Source organism: Rhodnius prolixus, unplaced genomic scaffold (genome assembly GCF_049639745.1).
Source record: "Rhodnius prolixus isolate KJV_2025 unplaced genomic scaffold, Rpr scaffold_5, whole genome shotgun sequence".
Lineage (NCBI taxonomy): Eukaryota > Metazoa > Arthropoda > Insecta > Hemiptera > Reduviidae > Rhodnius > Rhodnius prolixus.
The window spans coordinates 43,491,286-43,505,809 of record NW_027411624.1 but is presented as its reverse complement, the minus strand read 5'-3'; the positions used below and the strand labels follow the sequence as shown (position 1 = coordinate 43,505,809).

Here is a 14,524-nt window from a genome sequence, read left to right as displayed (position 1 = left end):
GAATTCAGAACAAAGGGCAAATAATCGTCTCATAGTTCATGGGTTCAACCGGTTTTTTAAAGACTTCTACGAGAGACAGATTAATGGAATTTTGAGAGCTGTAAACAAAAATAGATGTTTATGAATTCCTTCAATAATTTATTTTAATTTAATAATGACAAGATCAGAAGATTATCTCCCAAATAATAGGAATATGGATAATTTTTTTGCATTCAGTAAAAAATTAATTTAAAATTCAATTCCAAATAATATTACAAAAAAAATAGCCTAAACGAACAGCTGTTGCCAAATACTACCCAATAGAACACACCAGGTGTTCAAAATTCATTAATAGAGCATTTATTTTCCTTTTTAATATTTACAGAATAATGCTTTCAAGAGGGAGAAGGAGAGAAAATGTTTGCCAAGGGTGAATATCGAAATGGCCGCAGTGCAGTTTGGCAGAGTATGGGGAGATTTCCCCAGTCTCGGACCTGTAGACGTCATCCTGTCCAAAACTACCTGAGGTGTCATTGCTCTACCTAAGGCTCGACATTGCTCTACCTGAAGCTCGACATTGCTCTAAGAAAAATCGCAGGCCTAGTCCAAGGTTGTTGTCTTTTAAGGAACCTTCTTCTATATGTAGGATGGGACTTGCAATGCAGCTAAAAGGGCGGAGTGTCATCCCGGCAGGTGGTGGCTGTTGCTTGCAGCTTCCTGGGTTTTACAATCCCACAGGTTCCTAGCACAGTACTCCATGCACCCTCAACTGTACTATAGAAACACACCATACACTCACGTACCTTGGCCTGTCAAAAACGGATATGGTTGGTTTTAGCAGGTCTCGGATCCGGCCAGTTGGTTCAGGTTGGATGAGTGGACAAGCGAATTTAGCGTATCATCTTTTCAAATGCGGCCTTATCCAGTCGCCAAATTGTGCTGGCTGTGGTTAGTCCAATGAGACTGTGCAGCACTTTGTAGAGGTGTGCCCCGTTTATTCTGAAACTAGATTCCTCGTCTTCGGAAGGTTAAATGTTTCCCTACCGGAGATTGCAGCATCTGGTAATCTTTACCAGAACTTTCTAGGTTTATTCAATGCACTGGGCGATTGAGCCGCCATGCTCCCTAGTGTCCTGTTACTATTTTATTAGTTTATTGTATTGACATTTGGCAACCTTTAGCCGGATTTGTTGTTTTAAAGCCCCGGTATCTCTCTTGAGATGAGGGGTGGGCGGGGAACAATGGGAACCATTTTGGATTGCCTGCGTTCCTTCCCCTTTTTTGGTGGAACCGCCCTTTTCTAATACAATCTAATCTAATACACTCACGTAAACACTCACCCCAAGGCACCAAGGGCTTCCTTCCCTTGGAGATAGCTTCGGCAAAGGGGAGTAAAACCCATTAAATCCTAGATCCTCCATTGCATCTTGCGTGGGGCTTAGAAATCTCAATCGGAAAATTGAGGAGCCTAGGGCCCTTCTTGGGCTGAATTGCCAAGAAATAAAAAGAAGAATATGAGTAAGAAGAATGCTGCGTGATGAGCTGGAGAAGAGTAACTATCCAGTGATAGCACTCTTCTACAGGATATCGAGATGATGATGGTGATGATCTACAGACAGACCTCAAGAAAGTCTTGGGGCTACTTACGATTCAGTCGAGGTGGGTGGAGACTGTCCGCCATAGTGATACTGAAGTAGAGGGACTGTTCGAAAAGATTAGGAACTAATAAGATGGAGCTTGTGATATTGAAGTTATTATGAAGAGTAAGGTTAGTCATCGTAGAAAGGAGGAACAACTAAGGAGTAGTTTTAACCGGAATCCCTTTTTGGTCCGCAAGTGCGAAGGTTTGGCTGAACTCCATAAATTTGCACCACCAATTAGCTCTAAGGATAACGATAAATGTATATCGATTCCGTACATAAAATTTAAAAAAATTGTTTTACTCCTAAATTACCAATTTCACAGATATCAATGCGTAAAACGATACTAATGATTTATTGAGGGATTTATGATCACCTAAACTTTACCAAATGACAAACTCACTTTGGTAAAGTTTACCAAGACAGGATTTCCTGTCCTAATATGCTAAGCGCATCGACTAATAAATTTAGTAATATATTATATTTTAGAAAATATGAACGGCAGCAAATGTTACCCGCGGAGCTATGAAGAGAGAAAGAGACGGCGCAGAAGATGGTGTAACAGGTGTTACTTGGTGCTGCTAATGCCGGCAGTCTGTGGATCTGGGTGCATATTAAACTTCTCTATAACAGGAACAATGGCGTAGCACTAATTTCCTCTTCTCATATTCACTCCAAACTTCAACTTCAAAATTTTGTACGTCATCGTACTAATTTTAAAAGTAGTAAAAATGATTCACCTTTAACTTTTTTCTTGTTTCACAAGAAATCGACAAGAGTATTGGACGGTAATTGTAATTCTGGGAACGTTTCTCTTGCAACTGGGCAAGCTTACCTCTATCAAACTTTTCCCGTTACTCCAGAGTAAGCATTGCGTTAGTTTTTAGTTATGATTCTGATTGTTTCAGGGCAGAGAGCAGAGAAGGTTGTGTTGGGTGGGACAAGTGCAGAGGATGGAGAGTGAGAGAGCATCACGAAGAGCGCTGGAGGATCACCTTGGAGGCAGTAGACTGGAGAGGGAGACCTAGGCTGCGTTGGATGTGCGATGTGGAAGAGGATCTCCGGGAGCTGAATGTAAGACAGTGGAGAAGGAAGGCTTTGGATAGAAGAGCTTAGGGTCAGGTACTGGCAGAGGCCAAGGTCCTAAATGGGCCGTAGTGCCACAGTTGAGTTGAGTTCTGATCGTTTCCAGTAGGTAAGGATTTTACAGGAAATAGTTCCTAAGGGATTTCCAGGATTTAGGTGGGATTAAGCATCCCTCTAATGCGACCTTGAAATGCACTGTGCACTTGCGCTACCTTTATAGTAGTAATAGTAATTAGTCGAGTAAATTTATTTTGCCGAGCTTTTCGATCTAGGGACTAGGTCCATCTTCAGGGCTAGTTTAGAAAGTAATATTTTTACATTACAGGGTTGGTGTGTCTTCTGTCTTGTCTGTTCATGGACTCCAAATTTACTCGACTGAAATGGCAATTATTTCTTCATCCTATTGAAACTATGAATCAGTCACCAAAAAGAATGGACAACAATAGTAATTAGGTTTTAATGTCATATTCCGAAAGAATTGGTACAGCGGAAGTAGTAACTCTTTGCCGAATCGTGCAGATTGTTGATTACTATTTCCCACCGGTAATGCCCGTCTTATTCCATCTGAGCGGAAAAGGAAGTTTGTTTGCGTGAAATTTAAAAACAAAAAATTTAAGCTGGCCCTTTTTTTTTTTGTAGATTTTCAGCTTTGAAGATTTTCGCAGAAATGTGACCTAGTAAAAAACTAAGATAGTGAATTTTACTAGCAATCCAGAGTTTATCAAAGGGTTGAGCTGGGTTTGTGTGTGCTTGTGTGCTTAAAATAGGACATCACGGTTGTAATGGTTGCCCATATTCGACCATGCTGAAGGTATGTGACCTTAAAGTTTAGAGAGAGAGACCTCTTAGTGGTAGAAAGCCCCCCTCTTGGTAAGTGGCGTTAGAAAGGGAGAACTATAAGCACAACTATTCACTCAAAGGAAATTGGCCCTTTCTACGAGCATGCCCAGGAATGGATGTATTCCTTTCCAACTCTAGAGGGCCCAAAATGGAAGACCAAAACTATTGCCTTCCCCTTTTAGTAATACAATATAGACGTATAGACGTAGAATTAATTTCAGAGTGTTAACCAACGGGAATCCAGTTCTCCCGGGTGTTATTGTGCTCAGTTACTTAACTTCTTGGAGTAACTTGTTGGCTGTTCTGGTTCATTGCCTGCCCCCTTTTGGAAACTTTACTACCTAGTTTTGTACTAGATTAATAGCCGATATATGTTAGTCTCTTCATTCTATTACCCAACGTGTTCTTGGTCCAGATACTTTGTAGGCTCTCCCGCTGGTAATTCTACCCGCAATCCCACACAAATAATACGGGATAAGACTTCATAACTACAGAAAATAGTCTCTTAATGCCAAGAATAGTCTTGTAATGAGAGGGAGAGAGAGGGGGTATCATAGTGAGATGAGATTAGCCAGGGAAGTCTATTATTGAAGTCCGAGATTCGAGTGCAGTTCACTGCTCTTTGTAACAGGCCTCTACAGTTCTACTGTCTTCATGGACATGAGTTATCTCAAACAGAGATAGCGCTGTTACCATGGCAATGACCTCAAACTGTATCCCCCCTTAAATTGTGGGGGGGAAAGAAACACTAAATAGAATACTCACACGACCTACTCCTACTCCGATTCCCATTGGTGTAAGTGACGGGCGGAAGTAGCCAATTAGGGGGTGAAACTCTTTTCTTTGAAATCGGAAGTAGTAAAAATTTCATCTGAAACAATTTACGGGGGGGGGATTCTATTCAGGGTATTTCTAAACGGAAATGTAATTTGATTTCTCCTCTAAGGTCCCATTTCAGTGCAATCTACGAGCTTTACCACTCATTAAATAATAAAGAAAAGTAAGTAAGTAAAGTAATTGGCTATTTTTTCAAGGCGGGCTTTACGTCCAACTACGTGTCGTGGACGGAGGTGACTAGCAAACATACTTTACTTTAAATTCCTCACATTAAATAAAATCCAAGGCCTAGAGACCGGGAATCGAACCCACTAAACCAACAATACATCTTAGCATTGCGGGTCTAGTCTATAACCTGCTAACCTACTTTACTATAAATTTCTTTTTATTAACAATTAAATAAAATCCAAGGCCTAGACCGCGGGAATCGAACCCACTAAACCAACAATACGATACATCTTAGCATTGCGGGTCTAGCCTATAACCGCCAAACATACTTTACTATAAATTTCTCATATTAACCATTAAATAAAATCCAAGGTCTATGACTGGGGGAATTGAACCCACTAAACCAACAATACATCTTAGCATTGCGGGTCTAGCCTATAACCGCCTAACATACTTTACTATAAATTTCTCATATTAACCATTAAATAAAATCCAAGGCCTATGACTGGGGGAATTGAACCCACTAAACCAACAATACATCTTAGCATTGCGGGTCTAGCCTATAACCGCCTAACATACTTTACTATAAATTTCTCATATTAACCATTAAATAAAATCCAAGGCCTATGACTGGGGGAATTGAACCCACTAAACCAACAATACATCTTAGCATTGCGGGTCTAGCCTATAACCGCCTAACATACTTTACTGTAAATTTCTCATATTAACCATTAAATAAAATCCAAGGCCTAGACCGGGAATCGAATCCACTAAACCAACAATACATCTTAGCATTGCGGGTCTAGCCTATAACCGCCTGACATACTTTACTATAAATTTCTCATATTAACCATTAAATAAAATCTAAAGCCTAGAGACTGGGAATCGAACCCACTAAACCAACAATACATCTTAGCTTTGCGGGTCTAGCCTATAACCGCCTGACATACTTTACTATAAATTTCTCATATTAACCATTAAATAAAATCTAAAGCCTAGAGACTGGGAATCGAACCCACTAAACCAACAATACATCTTAGCTTTGCAGGTCTCACTTCTTAACCGCTTGGCTACCGTGGCGCCTTAATAATAATACGGACTAAATTTGTTTCATAAAACAAAACAAAAACAAACAAAAAAAATACGAAATTCGAACAATTTTGCCTAAACGGAAGTTTATTTCACGGGATAAAATTTAGTGTTTTTCTTTCTTTTTTTTAATTTTCCAATTCATAAAAGGAAAAATGGCATGAAGTTAACATTTAATGTCTAGTTTAAGATGCCACTCTTGGACGTTACAGAAAGCCCCTGGAGCGAGCCGGAAGTGCCACTTCGATTTTTCTTGAAAATTTTCTATAACTTTTTTTTTTTTGATAAAATTTCTTTCTTAGGAGTTTGACTGAAGTCACTATTAAGGGTTTTGGTTGGACTTTCTTTTGAAGTACCATTCGAATGTGTGGACTTATCACCTGCTAAGTATAATTAAGCACTGAATACGTAACAATAATTCCAAATCTGGGGAAAATCAACAAACCGGAAATGCACTTTACTGAACAAGGTTTTGTTCGCAGTTCAAGGCGTTTTTTTTGCCTCCCAAAATTGTATCATTAAAGTGTTCTTGCACAAGTATTGAAGGGAACTACTTTTTAGTACCAATTATAAGTTTAAAGGAAATTTCGATTGGATAAAACACTAAGAGGAAGTGACGTAACTGCTTCGTCATAATTAAATGCATTGAGATGAATAAAAATTTAATAAATTTTAGTAATAGAAAAAAAAGAAGGTAAGGTGTAGATATTTGAACAGGAATAGAACAATATTCCTTCTATTCTCTCAGGGCGTTTTCTCTTTGCTCATGAGTAAATATTCTCACCCACACATTCACAAGTTTAGATATAGAATAAGATTAGATGAAAAAGGGGAAAAGAGGCATTTCCTTACATTGCTGAGCTCCTCACCGGGAAATATGGTGCCAAAGAGTTGCATGCTGGGAGTAAAGAGAAAACAGTGGAAAAAGTAATACGCGACGGAAAATAGGGAGCACACGAAGAGAGGAGAATCAAGAGAGAAGATACACTCTCTTCACTATCTCTTGCGATAATACTCAAACATTCTCACACAATTATCGTGATCAGCTGTTCGTTAAACATTAATCTCTTGTCAATGTTATCATGACAGAAAATAATATATATTTTGTCCTGCAGGAAGTGAACTGCATTCCGTTTTATTCTCTACTTATTGCACAACATACTAACTCTTTAACTGCAACATTTGCAGACGATAGTGCATCCTGTCAAGATTGGCCAAGTTGCAAGAGACTTTATCACATAGGACGATGAAGCAGGAAATGAAGCGAACTGCGTGCAAATCGACACGCGCCACAATCACCCTAGTTAAAGCCACAGTTTTCTTATCTACTACAATTTATCAACTAAATTTCTGTTCATAATACTTGATTCTAAATTTTACAGAATTTATTAATTATACTTCAGATAAATAGGTAAATCTTTAATCCAATTCAGGTTTACAGGTTATATTTCTAGCAGTCGCCTGTAGTTTCGAGGGCGTGGCTTAACAATTCAACAACAAATTAGGTGTCGCGAACGGAGCGGGAACGCAAACTTTATAATTAAAATCTGTTTCAACAAAAAGGTAGCTAATACGCGTGATTTTAGAACCGGATATCCCCCCCCACTTACAATTCCATGCTTCGTAAGCACTGCACTGAGTACATCCGCGGCACAAAGTTACATCTTTAACCCCGACCCCCGCCAAAAATAAAAGCATTTGTTTTTGGAAAAATTAAATCGCTTTTTTGGGGTAACCTATGACCCTTTACTAGGTGTGGCTATTAAATAACGAGACTGATGCTGCTATAGAAGAACTATGCATGCGCCAAATCCTAACGACCGACAGCAGCGTCTCACGTGTTTGTAGAGAAATTTGTCTGACCGGAACCGTCAGTGTTTGTGTAAGAGGTGTTAGTTTTCGTTTTGCCGAAAACATGATACTACACATGTAGTAGAGCAACGAATTGTCGTGAAATTTCACATCAAAACTTTGGTAAAACCGCTACTGAAACTTGATCTTTTATTAAAAGAAGATTATGGTGATGAATGTTAATCACGTGCGAGAGTATTTGAGTGGTTCAAACGTTTCCAAGATGGCCGAGAAGACTCTCGGAGATGATGACCACCCGGGTCGCCCTTCCACGTCCAAATCGGATGAAAATATCGATTATAATTGAATCAACATTACTACCGTGAGGTGCTTGCTGAATTCCGTGAAAGAGTAAGGGAAAAAGAGACCCGATTTGTGGCCAACCGCCTTATTCGCCTGACCTGACCCTATATGACTTTTGTCCTGTTCCCCAAAAGTCAGTTTCGGTTTTTCTAATTATTCTGTAAACACGCCACAAAACACGATAGTAACACAGAACACGAGTTATAAACAATTTTTTCGTACTTTGGGGCCCCTTAAATAATGTAGTTCCGCTTCAAAAAAATAAATAAATAAATTTGTGGCAATTACATGAACGTAAGAATAAGTCAAAATTAAAATGAGTCGACAAAAATACGTAAATGCGAGAATAGCGGGAAACGAAATAAATTATTCAGCTTTTAGAAAGCCACTGGTGCCTTAAATAATTCTCTCTCAAAAACAAATCTCTTTGTTATTCTGTTGGCAGTGTGTTGTGTTTAGATTTAGTGAGGTTAAAGCTCAACTTGGCGACCTCTCGTGTGTTCCTTGCCGAGTCCTCCCCTAATAGATTGACTCAATTACCTTCTGTCCGATCTAACTTCCTTCCTCTATCTCTCTCTCTCTAGGGCAATTTAATTAGATTCCTCCCTTTGGTACTGACAACTTCCTCTTCCTGCCTGTATCCTTATCAATCTTGATCTATTTAGCAGGAAGTACACATTTCTTTTTAGGGCACAGTCCCTAAAAACAAATAAATGACTCTAAATCTTATCTATTTAGATTATTGGCCATCATTCATGATATCCTGTATTAAGTTTTCTCTCAAATTTTTGGAAATAATCAAGTACTGAGTTCCGCTGAGTTCAAAAAAAGTGATATTTCCAAATTGGTCTGCGTACCTGTCTGGAACAACAGCTACTTGTCCCAAATCTACCTCAACTCAAAAGTGTTCACCTCCAGATTTGAAAACGGTCCGAATGAAACGTCACGGAAATACTGTATTTAAATTAAATTTAGGTTGTTCATATCGTGTTGCTTTCGTGTTGGGGTCAAAAAATACGTAAACTTGTAAACTTAGTATTTTTTTTTGTTTTTTTTCCTAACTCGGCATGTTTATCTAAAAAAAAAAAAAAAGGAAAAATTCGAAAAGGAAAAAGGAATTTTTATGGAAATTCAGTAATTTTCCTTTTTTTCCGCCCCTTGTTTATGTAACATAGAAGATTGAAGGAACTGGTTAGCAGTTCTTGTGTAGAGAGCTTTTCCGAGCAGTTTTTCCCACCAAGCTTACCCATTTTCCGACCCCTGCTCACTCCACACTTGCTGCTTTCCATCAGTGTCACATTTTCACCCTCCCACCCTTAGCGTCATCTTATATGGGAGCTGATGTCAAGTTTGGGGCAGGTCAAGTTTTTCGCCTAGGTGCTCATCACTAGAATATCACTCACTCTCCATTCTTACTTATAAATACATTCGCTTCACACATTCATCCCTCTACTATATACAACTATTTACATGCAAACTTACATCTAATGGATGGATCAGTACTCTATATTCCTGCCATCCTTATAGCTTAACCTGGATTAAAATCACCGTAATCCTTCTCTAATCATTTTCTTCCATTCGTTCTAATCGGCTATAACTTTTAAATACATTCATACTCGTATTTCATTGCTAGCTCTGCTACAGGATTTTTTTTTTTTTTTTATTAGTATTATTTATTTATTTATCTATTTATTTACAAAGTATGTACAAAAATATTTCAGGAGTACCATTTTGTGTATTCTAACTCCTACACAGTTATCGCATATGTACACAGGATAGTAATAGAGTACTTTAATTAGAGGGAAAAATAAATAAAAACCTCAAAAAGGTAAAAATAAAATGTTGAAGCCTAATTATGATCCTATATTATAGGCTAAGTATGTGCTTGACTCTGTTATGTTGGTACTGGATGTTGATGTCATATGTTCCTGTCTAGCTGTAAATAGGTATGTCACTGTCATGGAGTTTGGTGAAAAATCTGTGTGTACTATTTCTAACTATGTCCTTGATGTAAGTGGAGTCGGTATTCTTGTGGAGCGTCTCGATGTATGTGTATCTGGGTGAGTCAGTAGCCAGTCTTAAGAACTTGTTCTGAATTATTTGGAGCTTTTTGAAGATGGTATTACAGGTCCAAGTTCCATGCAGGGCAGGCATATAGCATCATTGGTCTAACAATTACACGGTAGATTAACAGCTTGTTTTGGGTATCAACATTTGAGTCCCTTGATAGCAGAGGAAATAATTTCTTGATAGCTGCTTTGCCTTTATTTACACGGTCATTAATGTGAGCTGTGAATATCAGCCTCCTATCCATTATTAGAACTAGATATTTGATCTCTGCCTTCCAGGAAATTATTAGATTTTTAATTTTGACAGAGTTAATAAGTACCGGCCTCCGCTTTGTAAACAGTATGGCCACAGTCTTGTCATCGTTGCTACAGGATTTAAGCACATAGATGTTTCTGGAGAATATTATGTCTTCGTAGCCAAATGGTGCATCTAAATACCTGTATTAAGTCGTCATTCGTTTCCTTTCTACTACATAACGTTAGGTCAAGTTCATTTCACGAACAAAACAAAACAAAATGTTTCTTTATCGCTTTTTTTTTCCTGCTACTGTTTGGAGGAAGTATTGTTTTTTTTCTAGAAGATTTTCCATTTTGAGTTTTCACTGCACAGGAAGTTAAATACAAATAGCGGCCAGCGCGTCACTTTCAACTTCCTTCCTGCCCTGCCATCGACTAGTCAGCTAAAGAGAACAAGGGCAACTAGGATTGCTTGGATATCCCTCGGCTCTACACCATCTAATCAAAGCTTTCATGGGCATCCTGGAAAGAAGAGCCAGAAGAGAAGATGGCGCTAATGGCCTCTAGCTGTCGATGTGTCAGGAAAAAAAAAAAATTATCATTCAGTAAACATTCAATGTTTGAATAAAATGAATTTCAGAAGAGATTTTTGTTTTTACTTTCTTCTCCAGAAATATTTAAATTGGGGCCGCCCCCCTAATAAGCTCATTAGTATTCAACATTCATTTAAGACTGGAGAACATTTTTGTAAGTTTTATCTCTCTCTCTCTCTCTCTCTCTCTCTCTCTCTCTCTCTCTCTCTCTCTCTCTCTCTCTGAGTTCATAAAACTGCTACTTAACTTTGGCTAACATAATTAGACAGGAAACTTTGGGCCTAAATCTTCTACAAGTTTTCTAGAGCAGGAAGTTAATGGAAACAGAGTACGTTTTTTGTTTTTTTTCTTACCGCTAGCTGAAAGTTTTTTCATCTTTACAAGGTGAGCAAGAGATTTCACAAGTTCATTAATATCTTGAAAATAATCGGGGCCATCTTTAGGGCCAAAAATCTTGAGATGCACACATGAAAAGATGTAGCTTCCACTGAGCCTAACAAGTTTCTTCAATTGATAAACAAAGCAGGAACATGAACAGGCTGTGTGCTGTCTCAGCCTTCTACGCATGCGCAGTACTCCAATCCAGGGAACTGAGCTAGTCCGCTTGCCCTGAACATGTACTACCATTAAAAAAAAGAAGTGAATCGCCTAAACCACCAACCTAAACCATTTTCACTAAACCTAGGCAGCCATCCGCATAAGAACTGGCTAGCAGACTAGAGCAGCGTTTCCCAACCTGTGGTACGCGAAAAATAATCAATAATGGCGGACATCAAAAATAAAAATATAGAAACGTTTTTTACCTGTAATTCATCAAAAATTATTTTAATTAATAATATACAGTAAAGTTGTTAATATGTAAAGTGAATAAGGTTAGTCTGTCTCAAGATATACGAGAAAAAATACAATAGTACATTTAACATGTCTTTCATGGAGTATTTCCCAGAACCCGAAAACACAAATGATAATTGGATTTCAAACCCTGTCTATAAAGAAAATTTAGGAAAAGCTACATCATTATCGATAAAAGATGAAGAAAATTTAATAGAATTATCATGCGACAGAACTTAAATGATGTAAAAATCTGCTTAAAGAGACTGATTGTAATGCCAAGGCACATTAAATTTAATTTAAAAAATGTTTTAAAACTAAGATCTTACACTTTACAAAGTTTATAAAGTGAACATAAACTTGGAACTCCTTTGTAACAGATACATTGTATCTCCATACAAATAAAGATGATAATAGTAAAATAACACTCGTAAAAACAAATTTCACTTTCAATTTCTATTTCGGAAATACAATCATTTTTACGAAGTGGTACAATTTAGCATGATGCACTACCAAGTGGTACGCTAGCCAAAAAAGGTTGGGAAACGCTGGACTAGAAGATCATCTTTAGTTCAAGATTTCCAGCTTTTTAGGACATCCTAAGTTGAAGAACTAAGTACCCAGGAGTTCAGTGCATCGGACTGATGCCTTCAACGCTAAAAACCAGAGCATGGAGTGGCACACTTTAATCTCTCCAAGGCCCAAAAAAGGCAAGGATGGCGAAGTCCGAAGATCAAATGCATGCTGATTTGATTTTTTCAATATCCACGGAATCGTCCACAAAGAGTTTCTGACCTCAAGGTCAAACGGTCAATCAAAACACTTTTACCGAGAGGTTCTTGAAAAAACTTCTGAAAAAAGGGTCATTCGTGTGAGACCAAGAACAAGTGGGTGTTGCTTCATCACGATAATGCTCCTTGTCACACAGCAATTTCAATAAACAGAGTTTTTGGCCCTGTAAAAACATTCCTGTTATTCGCCTGACTTGGAGTCCTTGTGACTTTTTTCTTTTCCCGAAGTTGAAAAATCACCTCAAGGGAACTCATTTTGGGACAGTCGGAAAACATTCAAACGGCTGTAACCGACCAGCTGAAGGCTATTCCAGTATCGGAGTTCGAGCACTGCTATGAGGAGTAGAAGAAACGTCTCCAGCGCTGTGTGGCTTCAGAAGGAAGTTATTTTGAAGGTGACAATATAGAATTGTAATTCTTTTTGAATAAAATTTTTTTAAAAAAATCAGTCTCATTACTTAATTTACAGACCTCGTATGTACTCGTAATTACACAAATTGGAAAACCTCCCCGGAAGTATCACGTATTTGAATAGATTTTGTTTTTTGGGAGGGGCCATTTTTCTAAAATTGTCCCATTTACATCGATCATGTAATAAATTATTTACAATCTTTTTACTTTCTCTTGCTAAAGAAGGAAAACATTGTTAGTAATAACTCCCAGTTTAAAGAAAAGAAGAATTACGTAAGCTGTGAAGAGAGAGAGCGGAGAGAGACAGTGGTGAGAAAGTTGAAACCAGATTTTTGAGGAATTTAGTTCACATAAAAAACGGATATTTTGAAATTTTCTCATCAGCGTAATAATTACTGTTACCAACAGCAACAATTACTGCAATGAAATGGAAGTAAAAAATTTACTACTCCAATGAAAATGAAGTCAAAGAGATCGATTAAAAAGAAAAAAAGAAAAAATCTCTGCTAATGACGGAGAAGGTTAGAAAGGAACTATAATAGTACCAGAGTCAATTCATCAAAAACGATGAGACGTGCAATAAAATATAATGACGTCATTCTGTTGTTATGGAAACGATAAGAATGGTGCTTGCTATCTCTGATATTCTGAAGTTTACAATTTATAACAAAGATGTCTGCTCAAGAAATTTATCATTATTTGCAGCTTCAATTAACTATCTTAAACTCTCTTATTTATTAATAGCTGAACAATACTGGCCAAAATCGGTCAACCGGTACCTGAGTAACCAACCCATAGCTGTGGGCTAGCTTTGCAAGCAGTTTGCACCCAGTACTGGACCTTGGGGGTTAACTCGCTAGTTACCTATTTAGGGTGACACTCTGCATCTGGTCCTCCACCAACTCTTTGTATCCTTAGGGGTTATCCATCCTATACTTTGTAATTTTTTTAGAAATCTCCTTATCTCCTACAATTCGCGCTACATGTGACCTTAAAAGAGTCTGCCTAATTTGATAAACTGGACCACATTTATTTCTTGAGAAAAACGCCACCTTTCTTTGAATAGATTCCATCGTAATCGCCATCCTTGAAATCGTTCTCCTTATCTGATGTGAACACTCGCACGACTAAAATTGCCAATTATTTCTCATTAAAAAAAAACTCTCAATATTCTTTTAACAATTTTATCCTTAAATAATAAAGAAATACACAATAAGAAAGAATGAAAATAAACTCTACATCACTGGAGAAACCCTCAATCGATTATTTTAATGTGGAATTTAGTTTTGTTTAAGACTGGCCTCTTGTGGAAGCTTAAGAATATTTTACCGGCCACGTTTTATTTCAATCCTAAAATCTTACTTGTCCGACAGATACTTCCGAGTGCAAATAGGATCTTCGTTCTCCCCACTTAAACCAATCGACGCTGGAGTTCCACAGGGCAGCTTCTGGGTCCTATTCTTTACTTCATTTAGGTACACTTCAGACATACCAACTCATCCTAACACTACATTACGCAGATGACACCGCCTTACTGTCCACCAACCATGATCCTGTACTTGCTCACAGAAATCTGCATTGAATTAGAACAGTGGTTCAAGAGATGGGCTATTAGAGCTTAATGAAACCAAGTCTCAAAATATCAACTTCACTCTAACGTCACCTTACTCTTCCTCCAGTCTTCTATAACCTAACACCTCTACCCAGCGTTGCCCACTACCTTGGCCTTTACTTAGACCAGAAGACTTTCTTGGAACCCCCCCCACACTAGACTTAATTAAAAGAACAGAACTGAACAG

General features: G+C 38.0%; 1 protein-coding gene and 1 long non-coding RNA gene across 2 annotated transcripts in view; one reads left to right on the top strand and one right to left on the bottom strand.

Annotated features, from left to right (window-relative positions):
• LOC141457870 (uncharacterized) overlaps positions 1–10,742 on the top strand; it is a 30,926-nt gene extending 20,184 nt beyond the window's left edge. The window contains exons 3-4 of the long non-coding RNA XR_012460590.1: positions 365–589; positions 2,528–10,742. This is a non-coding gene — a long non-coding RNA (uncharacterized lncRNA). The remainder of the gene's footprint in view (positions 1–364; positions 590–2,527) is intronic.
• The window catches only part of LOC141457862 (EGFR adapter protein-like), a 454,378-nt gene that overhangs the window by 420,146 nt on the left and 19,708 nt on the right, over positions 1–14,524 (bottom strand). The window lies entirely within an intron of this gene.